This window comes from Canis lupus, chromosome 17 (genome assembly GCF_003254725.2).
Source record: "Canis lupus dingo isolate Sandy chromosome 17, ASM325472v2, whole genome shotgun sequence".
Lineage (NCBI taxonomy): Eukaryota > Metazoa > Chordata > Mammalia > Carnivora > Canidae > Canis > Canis lupus.
This window is the reverse complement of record NC_064259.1, coordinates 9,074,143-9,092,523: the sequence shown is the minus strand read 5'-3', so window position 1 is coordinate 9,092,523 and position 18,381 is coordinate 9,074,143. Positions and strand designations below refer to the sequence as shown.

At 42.1% G+C, this 18,381-nt stretch overlaps 2 long non-coding RNA genes across 4 annotated transcripts; one reads left to right on the top strand and one right to left on the bottom strand.

Annotated features, from left to right (window-relative positions):
- Positions 1–5,138, top strand: LOC112664813 (uncharacterized). Its single transcript, XR_004806441.2, has 3 exons — positions 1–1,239; positions 2,553–2,627; positions 5,001–5,138. It is a non-coding gene; the product is annotated as an uncharacterized LOC112664813 (long non-coding RNA).
- Positions 4,813–15,359, bottom strand: LOC112664814 (uncharacterized). Of its 3 annotated transcripts, XR_007403189.1 has the most exons (5): positions 14,802–15,127; positions 8,624–8,670; positions 7,621–7,730; positions 7,047–7,168; positions 4,813–5,170 (listed from the first exon to the last, which is right to left on the bottom strand). It is a non-coding gene; the product is annotated as an uncharacterized LOC112664814 (long non-coding RNA). The 3 variants fall into 3 exon arrangements; XR_004806439.2 differs by lacking the exons at positions 7,047–7,168; positions 14,802–15,127 and adding an exon at positions 15,146–15,359; XR_004806438.2 differs by lacking the exon at positions 7,047–7,168.
- Positions 15,360–18,381: the final 3,022 nt, after the last annotated feature.

Below are 18,381 nucleotides of genomic sequence, written 5' to 3'. Positions count from 1 at the left end.
GAGAGGCAGAAACACAGGCAGAGGGAGAAACGGGTTCCATGCAGGGAGCCTGATGCGGGATTTGATCCTGGGACCCAAGGATCATGCCCTGAGCCAAAGACAGACACTCAACTGCTGAGCCACCCAGGCATCCCTTAGTTTTTCAGAACATGACAGAATAGTTTCAAAATGATCCACTCGATGGAAACTGGTTGTCTCCGAACTGTTAAATACTATGCCAGGTGGCAGTGATTCCAAGATACATGCATCAAATCCAGTAGGGGAGACAGACAAAAACACACTTGGCATTAATATTGTTCAATATGTGCTATAATTAAATAATATCTCAATTAGAGTGAGAGCTCAGCAAAAAAGCACCCAAGGAAAGCTTCAAGAAGAAAAGGCCCTCTGAGCTGAGACCCACTCACTGGATGCTTGTTGAATAAATTCTGTGGATGATACAGAAGTTGAGTGGATAAGAGAATTCCAAGCCAACTTTGAAGGTCTTCAAATGATTTCCCCCATGTAGAAATCCATGTGTAGTCCATTATGAGAATTTATTAGGCGAGGTTAGAAATAAAAGGTGCTATCATACTGCCTCCCATTGTTTTGTAAGGAGTATTGACAACAGTCTATGGAGAGTAACAGAGGGCATGGGCTCCTTGAAGATATTTGAGCTGGTAGGTGAGCCACCTATTAGTGGTTTGCAGTAGGTCCCCCTGTAGAGGTGAGATGAATGGAATGGTTAAGGCAAGAATGTATGTCCATCTCCACAACCAAGTGAATCAGTATCATGGTTTCCCACCACATATAGATGAGAACACTGATCGTGAGAACCTTGGATGACAAGCAGAGGTAGGATTTGAACTCAGTCCTGGCTGTCTTCCAAACTCAGCTGGTTTCCCTGCTACATCATGCATGTGATCAAGGTGACACTACTTCAACTGGCTACACTTATTTCTGTCATAATAACTAGGCAGCAGTAACTATATTTTTGTCTCTTCCCTTTTTTGGTAATATTATAAGATATTTAGGAAGTGAAGACACTCGCTGGACTGTGAGGCAATTTGTCATGACCAACTATTAGGTCTGAGCTGTCCCAGAGCCTCTGACAGTACAGTGTTCTGAGGACTCCACAGGAGGTAACGACAAGGACATGCATATGGAACAAGGCAGCGCATGGTGGTGCATTTCGGCACTGTGTCAAAATACACTAACTTATTGATTTGCTGCTCTCTGAGCCCAAATTAGCTCCCGCTGGTAAGCAAGGTCACTGGTTCTGTTGCCCTCTTCCCACCCCCTGGGAACATCTTTTCCAGATACTGCTATCACCTGGAACCAGATCTGGTTTCAGTTACCTGCTCCTTGACTATCTCTAAGCTATGGAAAGAGTTTTTTAGCAGGAAGAGGGTAGCTGCGTTTGTCATGGGGCTTCCTGTGCACAGCTGCGAAAGCCTTCTCTGTAATAGTCTGATAACTTGGACAGAAATTTGCAAAAATTCTCAGCGGAGCCCCCTGAGCTGTTGCCCAGTGTAAAATCGTCCCCTGGTGTAAGCCTAGAAGGATTTTATTATTATCACTCTTATTTTAAGGAATTACCGAAGATTAGCTCAGCGTATGCCTTCTGCTGTAAACCCACCAGTGCCCTCATGCCCCAGTCCTTGCAATTCACCGAAAAGTGTTCTTCATCACCTGCTGTTGGCAACCAGCCCCCAGCAGATCTGACTGTTGGAGGAAGAGATCTGCTTCTGGGAAATAAGGAAATCCTTGTTTTGCAGGCAGATGGATTTGCCTGTGAATTCCAGCACCTCTATTGTCTAGCTCCCCAAATTCCTTTATATGTCTCTTCTGGTCTCTCCTGTGTAGGGTGAGAGCCTTGCTCTCCCCAAACGAGCCACCTAAGCTAGGCCACAGCATGTCTCAACCCCAATCGCTCTACATCTTGGAGGGCACAAGGAGACTGTGAGAGACAGCAGGACATTCTCAGAGGAGGAGAGTAGGTGTGTTGAACACAAATGGGCAAGAGGCAGTTTCTGCAGGGCCTGGGTCCTCTTCCGGTTTGCTTCTATGTGTAAGGGACCTGGTGTTGTTTGATGTGTAACATTACCTGATTTGCCTTCCTTGTGAACCTACTTCTCTTCCCCAACAAGAAATAACAATCTGAACTCCTCACAATCATGATGAAAATTAAGAGAAATCATGTATTTAAGGTGCCAACCCTAGAGCCTGGCACATAGAAGGGGCTCAACAATTAGATAGTCAAGGAGTCTCCTTTTTCTTCACTCTATATGGATTTTAGAATTCACCAGGTGATTTTATAGACATCTGTCTTTAATAGTTCAAAGTCCTGGTGAAGAAATTAGAATCTGTGTTTATATGCTTACTTAACAGATGGGGAAAATCAGGGCCCGGAAAATTGGCCAAAGCCCGATAATCCACACGTGTACTCTTCCCCCCTCAAAGCGTGGTGGGATGACGGGCAAAAATTTCTTCCTCTTTCATGAATTTCAGATGGGGTGAGTCTCATCAGGGAGCTTTAAAATGTTGATTAATTTTGAATTGCCACTTTTCAGAACCTTGCACTCTGGAGAGATGAGAAGTTCCCTGTTGCATTCTTTCATCGTATTTGGAGCCTCCCTCCACAGCCTGTGAGTTTCAATATCATCTGAACCCTTCTACTCTCCTCTGCTGAGAAGCCAAACTGAATATGATTTATTGCATAAAAATCAACATCTATTAAGTGATTTACAAATCTACTTTCCATTCATTCCACTCATTCCTTTCCACTTCGACAAGAACATCACATATGGGATGCTTTCAATAGAAAGTAATTTGAGAAAATTGACATTAAAAAAAAAAAAAAGAAGGCCCTTATGCTTGTGGCTTTCTAGGTGCTGTGAGTGTAAAAAGGGGCATTTATGGACTGGGACCCTCAGAAAACTGAGACCTTCACAAGGCTGAGACCCCCACAAGGCTGGGACCCGCAGAAAGCTGGCCTCACAAAGCTGTCCCTGGACACTCAGAAAGAATGATTTAGCACTGCTTACCCAGGCCCAGGGGTTGGAGAGGGAACCTTCTAGCACACAACTGTTACTGAGCTATTGAGCGAGCAACAGAACAGTCCTGTTATGCGTGGGGAGGTGCAGTGGGTTGATGGCAGGGATCATGCTGAGAGTCACATCCTGAGCTGTAGCAGGGAAAGCATAGAAGCCAGAGGTTAAAGAGTGATTGAAGCCAAGTCTGCCTTGGAATAAAAGAAATTGTCATGTTAAAATAGAGTACTATGCTTTCCCTTTGTGAAATTTTATTTAACATTTGTTAAATCTTTGATTAATATTTCCATCAAAAGAGAAGTAAGAATAACACTGGCTCATTGGCACCCACAATGTGTGCATTTTGGAGAAATCATTATGTCTACTTTGGGTCAATGCCTCTGTGGATGCTGACAAAGCTCCTCGTAGGCCATCAACTGCCTTTGGAAGCACTCATCTTAGCCACCCCGACTTTGTTCCTCACCAAGGCTGGTTGCACAATTTTCTGGGCTGACTGCAAAAAAAAAAAAAAAAAAAAAAAATATGGGACCTCTGGTTTAAAAAGCAGGAATAAGAGTATCATTACAATTACAAATAAACGTGTATTCTTTTTCTTTCTTCTGTGGTTTCTGTACTTGTGAGGGTGTTCTTTATTTGTCATTTGATGCCATTCTAAGTAAGGAAAACTTGAATTTGCACTATGCAGTATAGCATTAGGTAACACATGAGACACATTCAGCATCTATGTACAATCGCTGGCTCCCACATGCATGTCTATTTCATTTTTATGGAACAGTGGAAAGATGGCATGAAATAAACTCAATTTTTTAAATCCCACTTCTTGATATATGCACATTCTATCCTGCTCCACCTTTTTAAAAAATTATTATTGTTTTTATTTTTTTAAGTAATCTCCATGCAACACAGGACTTGAACTCACAACCCAGAAATCAACAGTTACATGCTCCACTGACTCAGCGGGCCTGGTGTCCTTCCCCCTTTGACTTACTGATGAGAAGGGCAGACTGGAAGGACGGGGCAGGGGTGGGGGGCAGCAGGGGGTTGCCTTACCTCACCCTTTCTTTCCTTGTCATCATTAGGCCTCATATGTGATTGGCTAATACAGGGAAGTAATGTGGCCATGAGAAGACATAATTTCTTAGACCACCACTGCCTTTTTTCTGCATTCGATGCATGTCCTGGTTTGAAAGTGTGGCTTTTCACTGCTGCTCACTCAGCAGTAGACATAACAGGATCTCTTGTAGGTACTTGGGGACTCATTGAGCTCCCGTGCAGGGCGGGTCCATTGGAACTCTGTGCCTATGGGGCGTCCCAAACATATTTGCAAATGAAGTCATGGGGAAAGGTGGACACACATTGTGCAAATCTGCTCTCAAACACGCTCCATCATTGCATATGATTTCACTTAGGGAGCATAGGTACAAAAATCAATTTTTTTCAGAATTTCAAAATGGCAAGTCCAGGAAAGCATTAAACAAAGCCTGGGTCCTTTCAAATATGGGCCTTAGGGGCTCTATCTGGACTTTCAAGGTCCACCATGACTTGCTTTCCTTCCTATTTGTGTCTCTGACCTGAAGTTACATATATGATGCATTTCTAGATCTTCCTTGGTCATGTTCTGCAGCAACATGTTGATTACATTTTATCCAGCTTTTTTGGGTAGTCATTCAAGGATTTCAGACAGTCCCCCAGGACCATCACCTGACCAGGATATGCATGGGCAGAGGACTCACAAATGGAACTTTATAGCTCACTGTTAATGCATGCACAAGAGCCCAGCAACATTTAGAAATTCTTTAATTTATTGACTTTCTTCTCTTCCTTCCCAGCCACTAATGCAACTCTTTCCTCTCTCTTTCCTACTATGCCAATTCTTACAAATATCCACATGACTAACGAGAATCTCAATTTCTTTCTTTGTGTGCTTCTCACCCTCTGGGGATGATGGTAATGGACATTGGAATGCAGACAGATGGGCAGTGGGGGAGAGCACCAGCAGAAGTCTGAGTCTTGGATTATCACCAGTTGTCAAATAATAAACTGCCGAAGGACCAGTGCCCATCGTGTGCCTGTATCCAGAACAGAGGATGTCACATCAAAATGAAGTTCCTGGGTAATGACCATTCTCTTCCAAAGCCCTTTGGGGAAATAAAAACATGTTTTAAATTTTATTTATGCTTCTTTTTAATTTTGGTGGAAATCTAATCATTTAAATATGTGCTCATTGTCACCCCTTAGGAAAGTCCTTCAAACCCTTGTCAAAATACCCATTACACAAGAGAGAGTACATTTTCCCTTCTGTCATCCCAGCATTGTATTCAAACTTTGATCTATCATTTTTCTTACATTATGCTTTTACAACGTTCAGGATGCCTTGTAAATAATCCAAATAGATTCGCAGAAAGCAAATCAGTTGTTCCTGTCAGCGTGGCATCAAGCAATCCCCAGGAGTAAAATGCTCATTAGCAGTTATTACTTTGATGACATCATCAGTAATTTGCCTCATTCACTTTCTAACATGTTGTAATTTTGCTTTGAAAATGCTGCCCATAACAAAGAGTTATTGGCAAGGGCTTTGAACTACCACATCTCAAGCCGTCTTACACTTTAACTCTTCTAGCACTGATACTTTCTTGCCAGCCTGTGGCTTGAGGGAATGGCTGTGCCATCCGAGGATCCCAAGTGTGTACAACTATCATCTCGAGTCCCATGGTTGCAGATCACGACAGCCTCCTATCAAAACCCAGGCATCTGCAAAACTGTGAAGCTTTAAGCAACAAGAGGGTAGTGAGAGGAACACACAACTTTGAGTCAGAAGATCCATATCTGGCCTTGAGCCTCACACACGTTATTTGAAATCTTTGGGTCACCTACGACTACGGTAGCCACACAACAGCTTAGGCAAAATAGGGATTTGTACACATTGTACATATTCGTTGAAGCATAACAAATACAGTAAAGGTATAAAATTCACAGGGATGTTGCTTGGTGAATTTTACTAAGGAGACAAGTCCGTGTGGACCACGGAAATTAGGACATGGGACCTTGCCAGGACCCCAGTGGCCATCCTCTTGTTCTATTCCAGTTATTATGCTCGCTCCCCCAAACTAACAACTAACCTCTATTCTTACTTCAATCATTAGGTAGGTTTTGCTTGTTTGTGGAGCTTGATGAAATTAAATCATACTTTTTGTGCTGATTTGTATTCATATTCTTGCACTCAATATTATGTCTGTTCTAGTCAATCCTGATGTTTCTTGTGGCAATAGTTAAAAGTTGGCCATGGCAGCATAACTGTTGATTGTGTACATTTGGAACAATTGACCAATTGATAATTGTATTGTTTCCATCTTGGAGCTTTTATGAAATATGTTTCTAGGAATGTTTCTGTGCCTATCTTTGTATGTATTGTGTGTGTGTATTTCTGTGGGGCACATCTCTAATGTTGAAATGGTTGGATCATGGGCTATATGCAAATGCTTAGCTTTATTTTAGGTGATATTACCAAAAACTTTTCTAAATTGATTATGTACATTCACCTTTCTACCAACAAGAGTTGTTTACTTCCTCACCGTCACTTGGTCTTGATAGATTTTTTTGTTCCCTTGAGTGTGTGGTTTTCTTTTTTCAAATTCAATCTTTCAGATAGTGGTGTCTTATGTTTTAGATTTTAATTTTTATTTACATCATCCTGTTCATCCAAATTCTGAAGGGCTTTTTAATAAGTTCTTTTGAGAAAATATTTTATAAGAATATTTATTCTATGACTTAGTGTATGCCCTTTTTCTAGAAGAAATTTTTAAAATTTCATACACTATCTTTCTTCTTTGTACTTATTTTTCTCTTCTGTGATTTTTGAAAGTAGCAGGATATTTATTTATTTATTACTATTTATTATTTATTTATTTATTTATTTATTTATTTATTTATTTTTACTTTACTGATCTTTAATACTGGCAACATTACTAGATACTTGTCTTTGCCCCAGTATAGCATATACAAATTCTTGATTACCTGCCTGTCTTCGTGGAAGTTTCTTTTATTTTTCCCTTGAGCTTCACTTTGTGGACTGGTGACTCCTGGTGTCCCTTGGCGGATGCTTCTGTTTTCTTAAGGAGCTTCACATGCAGTCATGACTGTTTTGATTGGTGAATGTTTTCTTACAATTTTATATAGTTGTGTTATTATAAAAGATTTTATGCTGACTAGTCCAGGGTGTAACCTTCTTATGTAGGCAGAGAAAGTGTGTTTGTGTTGGATTGCTCTCCCAATATAGATGGCCTGACAAACACAACAGTTTGATGCCACCATTCCCTTGGGCTCTCCTTTACTGTTGTTTCTCTCCCTCCCCAGCCAGAGGAGGGGCAATGAGTGGAATTCATTGTTTAAACAAGCATTACAGAAAAAAAGACCATAGAAAGCTTCTTTTTCTATTTCCTTCTAGATTATTCCCCGTCTCAGGAGATGACCAAATCCCATCAAGTTTTTATCTTGTTTTGTTGTTGCTGTTTAGTGGAAACAATTAGTTGTGATCTGTTTCTACTCTACCCTTCTCTGAAGTGTACGGGGTGAATTGCTGAGGACTCACAGTTTTTCCTTCTTTAGAGAATTTCCCATCTATGGTGTTGGGGAGAGGCATGGAGGCTTCAGAACAGCTGCATTTCTTATGTGATGGATCAGGGCTCCAAAGTGAGTTTTCTGGGAGACACAGAGACAGAGAAAGGAAGAGTCTATACCACCTTTGCACATCAAGCTTCAGAAGTCACATTCATCCCTCTTGACACCTTGCCCTTACTGGGCCAGCCATCAAGCTTACCAAGACTTGAGGTGAGCATACATATGCTCTGCCTCCTGACAAGGTTCTAGAGAGACATGTAGAGACAGAAGAATTGGTGTGACCATTTTTTAGAGAGTATAATCTGCCACACCGAGTCCAACCTATTATTCAACGTTTCTAGAAGAAGAACACTGTGGCATAAGCAGATTGAAAGTGAGAATGCTGGTAGTATGCTGAGTCTTATCCCTCAAACACAAAGATGAGCTCAGGACCCTCTCAGAAGGGAGTTAGGAACTCCAGGGAAGGAATTATAGCTGTAAAGACTTTGCAAGTTGCTAAAACTTTGCCACTCACCCTGTGTATTGCCATCACCCTGGGACTTGACTTTAGGATTAATGAGGAAGAGTGTTAGTTGTATTGTTAGTTGTAGACAGATTCATGCTGCAACTGTTCCTAGAGATGGAAGGAAACTGTTCCTTTCTGGAAGGAAATCATGAGAGGTGTCTGCTCTCAAAGGAAGTGCAAAGAGCAAAATCTTGGGTCCTGCAGCAAAGAATCACCATGCAGGATGGTGGGTGGCTAGGATAGCCAAGCAACAATGATAACCTGGTGACCGGTGGATCCAGCTAACTCCTATCCAACCATGCTCTTTTAAACGGGGGTGGGAGTGGGGGTGGGGGGGGTGGAGGGATGGCGATTGGGAGGGTGGGGAGGTACTTTCTGCTGTTGGTTAGCTGATTTACACTCAGAAAGATGCAGATTAGTCACTAAAGAACAATAAAAATAGTTTACCACTTACTTTAGTGCCCCTTACCTGTGCTAGGTGCTTCAAGTTCCTTACTTAACATTTCACAGCATCTCCTTAAATAAAATAAAATAAAATAAAATAAAATAAAATAAAATAAAATAAAATAAAATAAAATAAAATAATAAAATAAAATAAAATAAAATAAAATAAAAAATAAAAAATAAAATTTCACAGCATCGATTTAAGGTAGTAGCTATCTATACATTTCATAGGCAGGGAAGCTGTCTCAAAAGGTTAATCATCTTGCCAACATCACATAAATAGCAAATGGAAGAGTTAAGACTTATGCCAAAGTGATTCTGATCTAAAGCAATTCAGAGATCTCCAAATGTGAATTGAGAGATGGGCTATACTGGTTGGGAAGAGATTGAGGAAGAAGGTCTCTGGTTGCCCAGAGACTACTGGGCCAGCTGAGATCCCTGGAATCCTTGCACTGTAATAAATGTGAAGGGGATCATAGCAATAGTGAACAGAGCTTTACACCATCCTCATGGGGGCTCAGACTGTGCATCATGCCTGCAGACACTCCTTCGAGTTTGTTAACTAGAGGTTTAGAAACCTCTGTCAAGATTTGTTTTCATCCATTGTTTTAAGGCAAAGAATGATTTAATGATTCATAGATAAATTGATACCCCAAGCTAAGGGCTTCACACATTCAACATCAGTTCATCCTCACAATGGCTCAGGGATGCCTCCTGTTGTCCTTGTGAACAGGTGTGAAAATTAAGGACCAGAGAAGGTAAGTAACTCCCAGGCTTCTGTGGCTGCACAGCAAATTCTGGTGGAGGCTGAATTAAAATGCAAGTTTGCTTGCCTCCAAAACCTGAGCTCCTTCCATCCTACCGTGATTCTGCTGGGAAGACCCCTCCTCCCTTTAGCCTCCCTGACCCACATGGAGGGTAATGCATCCTTCAGAGCTCACATCCTCTTTTCCTGGAGGACTGTTTTTTCAGAAATCCATTTGTCTTGGCTCCTTGGGGCTGCTTCCTCCTGACTTGTGACACAAGCTTTTCAGCTCATTTGTCCCTCGAACCTCTTATTAGGGAATCCAGGGTGGAAAGAGTTCTAGGTACAGTTATAGTGCTCCCCCCACCTTCCTATTTTGCTTTTATTTTTAACTGCACTCCTTTCTGACAGGAACTCTGTTTGTCCTGACTTGAGTCTGATGTTATGAGTCATCGAGGAGATATCATATGCTGATTGCTGAACCACGTTATTATTTTTCCTTTTTCTATGACTCATTCTCTTCAAAATCTCTAATTTATGATAAAAGTCAGTAAGATGTAAGCACAGAAAATGTTTCTAATGGGCTATCTTATTATGTTTGGGCCCACTTTGTCTAGTCTAATTCTTGAGGTGAACAGTGTACATCAGCACGCCTCTTAGAAAGAGCTAGAGCCTGTGGTCAGGACTTGGCCCTATACCTCAGCAGGCAGGGCAACTACAAACCAGCATGGAGCTTGGATCATAGGGCAAGTTCAACCTATGGCCTCTGTTGAAAGAAGGGAGAGGCTTTAATGAGATATTATTAATGCTTCTTATATATGTACGACAAAATGGCAAAGAGCCATGAACCTTTTTTTGATGTACGACGTGCCTAATGAAGGAAGCTTGTAAGCTGTCTTCCTCTTAAAATGTCTCTGAAAAATGAAGCAAACTCAGAAGTAAAATAATAGTATGGTTCTTAGGATTATGGTGTAAACTAAAAATGTATTTGGGCATGAAAAGAGATGGGAAGGTTGCTTTTTGCTTTTTGTTTGTTTTTTGTTTCTCTGGTTCACTTTATTAGATGAACAAGGAGTCATAATACTAGTCCAGGACAGGAACTGTGAAGGTGTTATCCAAAACATCACCACCTTCCACAGCTTCTGGGATGGATGCAGCCTCTGCAGGAAGGGTCTGCAGTTACGGGGAGCTCACCACACACTCATGCACACAACCACCTAGAATTCACTGACTAATGACTGAACACTGACTCTGTGTCCTGATCTCAACTAGGAAGCAAAGATTCAAAAGTGACAACCATGCCTCTGGGCCATCCTGGCCTTAGGGGGACAGACTCCCTACTCAATGCCACCCTCCCCTGCTATTTATTCCCTGACTCCCCAGCCTCACCCTCGCCTTCTCCTGGAGCCTGTGCTGTGGCCAAAGCAGGTGACCGAGGCAGCTTCAGAGAGCTATGGACATGGCTTTTCATCCCCTGGGTGGCTCATCTGCGTCACCCTCTATCAGGCAACATGTCAGTGCCACCACCTGGGAGCTCCCCGGAAGCCCCAGGACAAGCATTTCTGGCAGAGTTGCTGTGGTTCAGTGGCTGGATGGCTTCCAGCCCTCTTCCTTCAACATATAGTTGAGCTGTTTCCCTCCTGTTAGGGACTGAATTGTGTCACCCTACAAATTCGTATGATTGTATTTAGAGAAGGGACCTTTAAGGAAGTAATGAAGGCTAAGAGAAGTCACAAGGATGGAGTTCTGATCCGATAGGGCCCATGTCCTTATAAGAAGAGGAACCAGGAATGTGAATGCTTTGAGCAGAGGCCATGTGAGCCAGATCTTGAAGGGGAGCCAGGAGCTCACAGATGGACCAGGGAAGGCAGAGAGTCCCAGCGAGATGAGTGGTATGTGTGGCCTGAGGAGATGTGGGAAGCGAGGTGTGTCTGAGGAAAGGCAGGTGCTGGTGTGTTTACAGCCCCTGCTTCTAGGTGATGAGAGGGAGGGCCATGGCGGGTGGCATCAGGTAGGATGTGGTCAGTGGATCTCCTGGCACAGGCAGCCAGCTGCCCCCAGAAGAGCTGGGCCAGTTCCTGGGCTCTCCGAACCCACATTCTTTCTGAGAAAGTCTTTAAGCCATGACAAATGAAAGGCAGAATGTTTTTTTCTAATTTAATTTAAATTCAACTAATTAACATATAGTGAGTGTATCATTATTTTCAAAGACAGAGGTCGGTGATTCATCAGTTGCATACAACACCCACCCCTCATTCCATCAAGTGCCCTCCTTAATGCCCATCAGTCACCCAGTTACCCCGTCCCGCCCACCTCCCCTACAGAGACCTTCAGTTTGTTTCCTAGGGTTAACAGTCTATGGCCAAACCACCCTGAACTCTCCCTATCTTGTCTGATCTCAGAATCTAAGCAGGGTCAGACCTGGTTAGTACTTGGATGGGAGGCATAATGTTTTTTTCCACCAGCAGTGGCCAAGGGAGTCCCGGGTAAAACACAGCCTTCCCTCTTCTGAACTTCAGGTTTGAGGAAATGGCCCCCTGAAATAAAGAAATTAAACTTTGGTTCCTACGGATGTGTCCTCACTGACATTTTCACTATCCAGTCGAGGCAGAATGAGGAGAGGTATGCAGCTTTGTAAGATCATCTGGTAAATAACAGAACGTGCATTGAGTCTCAGATCTTTGTGGGTCCAAAGCTATTTTCCTCAACCCTGCTCCTTCCATCAAATGCTGAACTTTTAGAACAAAATAAAAGCAATTTAACATACTGTGAGAACTTATTTTTCTGAACTCGGAAACTGTCCAACAACTACCTAAATTACCTATGACAAAACAGTTCTAATTTGGAATTAGTGACTCTGTCCTCCCTGAGTGAGTTAATTGAATCACCTTATGTGGTAAATGCATGTATGTGTTTTGAAAAATAATATGCATAAGGTGCTTAGACCAATACCTTGCATACAGTTATCACTCAGTAAATGTTGGCTAGTATTCATACGAAAGAATAACAGTATTTTCCTGATTATACATATCTCTAGATATTAAATTCAATTATTGTATGCATTAAATTAATATAGAGAAAAGTATATACTATATACAAAATTTATTAATTTTAATATATGAAAATAAATGTATTTTCTAGGTATTAAATTCACATATTCCCTGAGCTTCAATATCCTCTAGGCTCTCAGATCAGTTTACATCTTTAAGGAAAGAGTTTACATTCCATAGCTATGAATCAATGAGCCTTTGTTTACAAAATAGTATGGCAAATGGTATAATCTTTGATAACTTTGTCATCTTTTCTCCAAAGCAGAGAAAAATAATTCAGCCTCTTTTCTTGCAAAGCTAATTGATTTCTTTTAGTTATTAATAGTTCAGACAAACTTTCAGCATCATGACTTTTTATCAGCAATGCCATGGAAATAGTTACTGTGGTCAAATTTGGCAAAACCACCATCACATTTCCTTTATCTAAAAGCTCTAAGATTTCAGGTCTTTTCAAGTTTTTCAAGTTTCTTTTAAAAACTTTGAATTCAGAGACAACATTCATTAACCAGCTGGTCATGCTGCTTTGGTCACAAAGGTGTATTGTGAGTTTGTTATTTTTGATGGCATTGGTATTTTTAGTCACATTGACAAGAATTTAAAGTTATTTTAATAATTCTGGTTCATTCGATTCTCTTCTAAAAAGAAAAAATATGGGGTACTTTGATTGTATATGCTGTGCTATCAAATATATTCTTGGGAAGGATAGAACTTCTGTTTCAAATTATCTGCTTATAATTTTACATGTTTGATGATTGAAAGGATTTCCACAGATTAGCTTCTGGCTATGTTCATCTTGAGACCTGTTTCTCCACTGTGCCTTGCACACTTCTGTGGCTGTGGAGTAAGTTTATGTTGTGGACCAGCCTCTGGTCCTGCACTTTTGTGTCAGGCACTGAGTGAGTCAACACAGTGGGTGGCGGGAATATTTCTAGAATTCATTTCCACACCCGAATGATTACAAGAACTCAACTGCTCTGGAAGTGACTGAGACATATGCATTCATTTCAATAAACCCAAACTAACCCCAACTCACATTCTTCCCAGTGAGATCCTCAGAATGCCCATGGCCACTGTAACACCACCCAACACAAGGGTAAGTTTGGCAGAGAAGATAGAAGGGAAAGACAGCAGTTTTAGTTGATTGTATTTAAAGTATCTCACTTTTACAAATTTTATAAAACCATATGACTCTAAACAACACTGTAATGGCCCCTCTGAGGGCCCTGGATTTTGGGAGGGGCCCATCCACATCAGGGCTCTAGGGCTTAAGTTTCACTAAATGTGCAGAAAACACACCCTTGGGTCCATGTTTGGAGACTTTGTAGAATAACAGTCTGATTTACTTCCCTCTGGAAAGCCCTGAAAGGGATAACAGGACCACATACTAAGCCCCAAACCATTACTGGATATCTAGATCTTTCTATGAAGATCTCTTGTGACCATGAAGCCTAGAAGGTCTGGACATAGATGTCATCTTTGAGTCCATGTGCTTTTTGGCATCCATACTGTCTACTTACAGCTTTACTCATTCAAATGGTTCTGGGTCAAGAATAACAGTTTCACACCACCAATCCATCTGCCCTCACCTACAGTTCCTGAACACTGTGGTCTGATCAAAAGCAGAGAGACTTGGAAAAACCATGGCCCCCACAGGGGCCCAAACTGACTATAAGATCATCAGATGTCAGTAGGGAGGACTGAGTTGGGCTCTGACGAATAAGAGGGTCTGATGGTTGGAAGGTAGAACACGTGACTCCCAGATATGTGGAGGTTTAGCTGAATGCTCCGAGGAGTTGTTCCCTTGAGGGTCACACTCTCCTAAATCTAGGTTCCTTGGAGATTCATGCTCCACAGTCCTACAACCAGGGTGGTTTTCAAGAAAATAAAATAGGACCATTTCACTCCTCTCCCTTAAAAGCCAAGCTTCTGATGAACGTTTGAATAGAGTCCCAAAGCCTTCAGCTGATATCAGAGCCCTTCACAGTCTAGCCTCAGCCACCAACAAACAGCATCACCTCACGTGCTAGTCATGGCACCTGCAGGAGTCAGGGTTCTCCAGGGAAACAGAGCCAATAGACTATTCCCACCTGCATCATTTCTATAATTTATATCTCTGCCTATAGCGATTTCTATCTTTTGAGACATTTAAATTACCCATCACCATACCCTTCCCAGTTTGGTTTATAATGCTTATTTCTACTTTTGCCCATATCCTATTGCTCTACAGTTTGGGTCTACTGAGAGAGGCTGTAAACTCCTTTAAGATTCTGTTAGTCAGTGTCCAGTAAGAAACCACTTCAGGTGTTTCAAGAGAAAGAGTTTAAAGCAGGGAAGGGGGTATTACAAGGGCAGGGAGAACAGAAGAGAAAACACAGGATGTGGAGGGGGGAAAGGAAGGATGATTTTACCTGGAGAGCAGGACACACTGACACCATGGAACTGAAGTCCTCAGGTCTACCTCTGTTACTGAGCTTTTAGAGACACTTCTAGCAGCCAATCCTGAGTCTCTCCCCAGGGCACCGTGTGGGCCATGGCTGAAGCTACAAAAGAGTCTGCTTCTACTCCAGCCCCTGGAATCTGCAATCCCCTGATGATATGCCCAGCTCTATCCAGCAGCTTCACCACTGTCAGAGGCACAGACCTCCTGTTTCTCTCCCCTGCCGGGCAGTCTGCAGCCAGCACCTCTCACTGTCTGAATCTAATAGGAAACCCACTGGCCAGGGTGCTTGGCAAATGCAGTTTGCAAACTCACAGCTTCAGCATGTAGGCCAGTGAGTCTTCTACTTCGGAGGGTCACCTGGGAGTTCTGATCCGGAGGATTTTACTGTTGCCTTCATATTTCTTTTTTCAGCCTGTTTGTCAAAGCAGCGGTAAAAGTTTTAAATAAGTTAATCTGTTGCCAAGCAACTCACTTTTATATCAGCACACTTCCCATTGCCAGTGCTGGCATTTTTAATTTCTTCAGTGACAAAGTACTGGCAGGTTTTAAGGAATGAGACATACACCTACAATACTCAGGGCTTTTTTTTTTTTTCCCCCTAAAAAAGTGCTTGTTTTCATTACTTTAGATACAGGCCTCTATGAAGCTGAGGAGTGAAGTATCTGTCTTTTCAATCATGTATTTTCAAGAGGGATTGGTTACACCATGTATTTTATAGGCTTTTCACTGCTTTCTTTTTTTTTTTTTTTGGAATGAAGTAAACTTAGTGGCTTAGAGCACTCTTCTCTTTCTTCCTCCTCTTCCTGTTCCTCCTCTCCCCCATCCTCCTTCTCCATCTCCTTCCTTTTCCTTTCTCCTTCTCCCCTTCTTCTTCTGTGTTTTTCTACTAAGTATTAATCATATTCCAGATTTGCCTTTATTTCTTGAGAAAAACAATGCTCACAGCTAGATGACAAATCAGAGACTTGGGACAATGCCATTCAGCTGCTATTTGGTCTTTCAATTAGAAAAGTTTCCATGTATTCTTCACCAGGATGCTCTCTCTCTCTCACACACACACACATATACACAAACACAAATACACATGGAAGTGTGCATTTTTTTCAACCTGATAACTGACGGATGGAGATTTGTTGAATATTCTGTTGCTGATAAATGCTATTTCCAGCACTTCCAAACATGAGTTCAGCCTGTGTGGGTGGTTCATGTTTTCATTTTGGTCATGCTGAACCCATTTTACAGTCGAAGAGTGAAGATCACAGAAGTTAAGTAACTTGCCCAAGTCACACCTGTCATTGTTGGAGAAGGAACCAAACCCAGGTGCACTGGAGTTAAGGTCTGAGACCTTGTCACCATTCTAAGATGGTCTCATGTCACAGGGGCCCGTGTAGTGCATGTCTCACACTTATGCTCATGGTGAAGCTGATGAACCCCAAGATCTTTTAAAATATGAATGTTGAAAATATCATACTATTTTAGTTTTGTTTAAAGTTATTTCTTTCCTTGCTGTGCTCCAAACCAAAATACTCTCACATGCTCAATTACAGCGTAACAGTGAGTCTCCAGAAATGAGAGGATGGAGCTATGAACAATCACTCAAGAATTCCCATCCTTGCTACAGAGTCTGTCAGAGCAGCAGTTTCAAAGTGAATCTACTTCACAAGCATTTTAAAGATGGCATTGAGCGATGCAACATGGCAGCCCATATAGTTGTCCTACCGAGTGGACATGTTGACCTAACATTCTGGAAGGGAATTGCATCATTCCACTGTCTTCAATGTCCACGCACTCAGCTAAAATTAACCGTATCTTTGACCTACTCTATCTCTGATCTGTGTTTTTTCACTTTGCTGCTACAACCGCATAGTTTGAGGGCAATGCCTAAAACAGGAGCAATATTTCCTTCTTTTTTTTTTTTTGTCCCCCTTATTGGAAAGACCAACACTTAAGAGACAGGGGAAGCAAGGCCGTCCTTTGGTTATGTGTATTAGGATCCGGCGACAAAAATATCAACCTTGCTGCCTATTGCCACCTACTGCTACTTCCATCACCCTAGTGGAACCAATGTCAACTGTCCTTTAAGGTACTTTATATCACATTTATTTCAAGGTATTAAAATTGCTTGCAACCTAGGAGATGTGAGAATGTAGCTATAAACCCTTTGAACGTTGAGAAGGAAGTTGATGAGTTCTTTTACATGCACATGGTGGAAGAAGAAAGTGTCCTTGTCAAAGTGGATTAGGACACCTTGAATCCAATGCCAAAATTCAAAATTCCCCCTTTCAGACCTGATGCCATTTTTTATCTCTAATTCACACCTTTGAAATGCAAAAGTCTGAAATGTGTTCTGCAAAACAGCAGGCATCGGATAAAATGCATGTTGTAGAAAAGGAAAAGGCTGCTATGCAGAAGGTCAGGTATACACTTACAGAAACACCTTCCCCCTGCCCTGGGCCTGGGCTCTGAGGAAGGTAAGCTGGAGGCTTTCTTTCCATACTAAATTTATTTATATTTGATCAGTGTCCTTTATATCTCATGAAGCATTTGAAAGTGCATTAAAATGTTATCAGCATCTTTAGGGACGGACCCCTGGGTGGCTGAGTTGGTTAAACCACCAACTCTTGATTTGGGCTTAGTCATGATCTCAGGGTCATGGGATCGAGCCCCAAGTCTTGGGCTCTGTGCTCAGCGGGGAGTCCGTTTGAGATTCTCTCTCTCCCTCTCCTTCTGCCCCTCCCCTCATTTGTGCTCTGTCTCTAACAATAAATAAATCTTAAAAATAAAATAATAAAATAAAATAGATGCGTCAGCATTTTTTTCAGGATAATTATTCACTCAAGTCTAGCAGCAGTCTTATCCCTCCAGGCTGTGAACTGTCCAAGTAGGGAAGAAGTCCCACTGTTTCTTCCTCCACTGGCCGTGCAGTCTCCATACAGCCCCCAGCACAAGCAGCTACACTGCTGGTCATTTTAGCAGGAGCTGAGAATGGCCTCCTCCTCTCTCCTTTCTTTTCAGATCTGCCTACCTACACACAGGATGGGCTCGTAGGAGTCAGCTGTGTCCTCGCACGAAGCTACCGTTCACTGGCAGTGATTGGGTGAGTAAGTCTGTCCAGTTCTAGGACAGAAGCCCACGGTTGCCCAAACCTAAGTCATATTCTCCAATGTGGCCTTTCTCAATATATCTGAATTGTCACCTCCCCAGCTCCTGTGACTGTCTCTCCATTGATTCAGAACTTTTTTGAAGAGACAACTGTTGACTTCTCCAACTCTGAAGTGCCAGCCATGAGCCCATCACAGTACTAATTCCATACATCTGCTCATTTAATGCTTATAAAAGTTCTGCAAGTCCCAAACGGTGAGAAGATACTTCAAGGACTTAAGGGAAGAACTTGCCAGAGTTAAAGGGCTAATTAGTGGGAGAGCTGAGTGTTCCATTGAGTGTTGCCTGACTACAAACCCCGTGTCATTTCTACCCCCATCTAAGACCTCTGGATGAGCACTGACTCTGTGCCATCTCTCCATTCGTGTTTCTTGGTGGACCAGGAT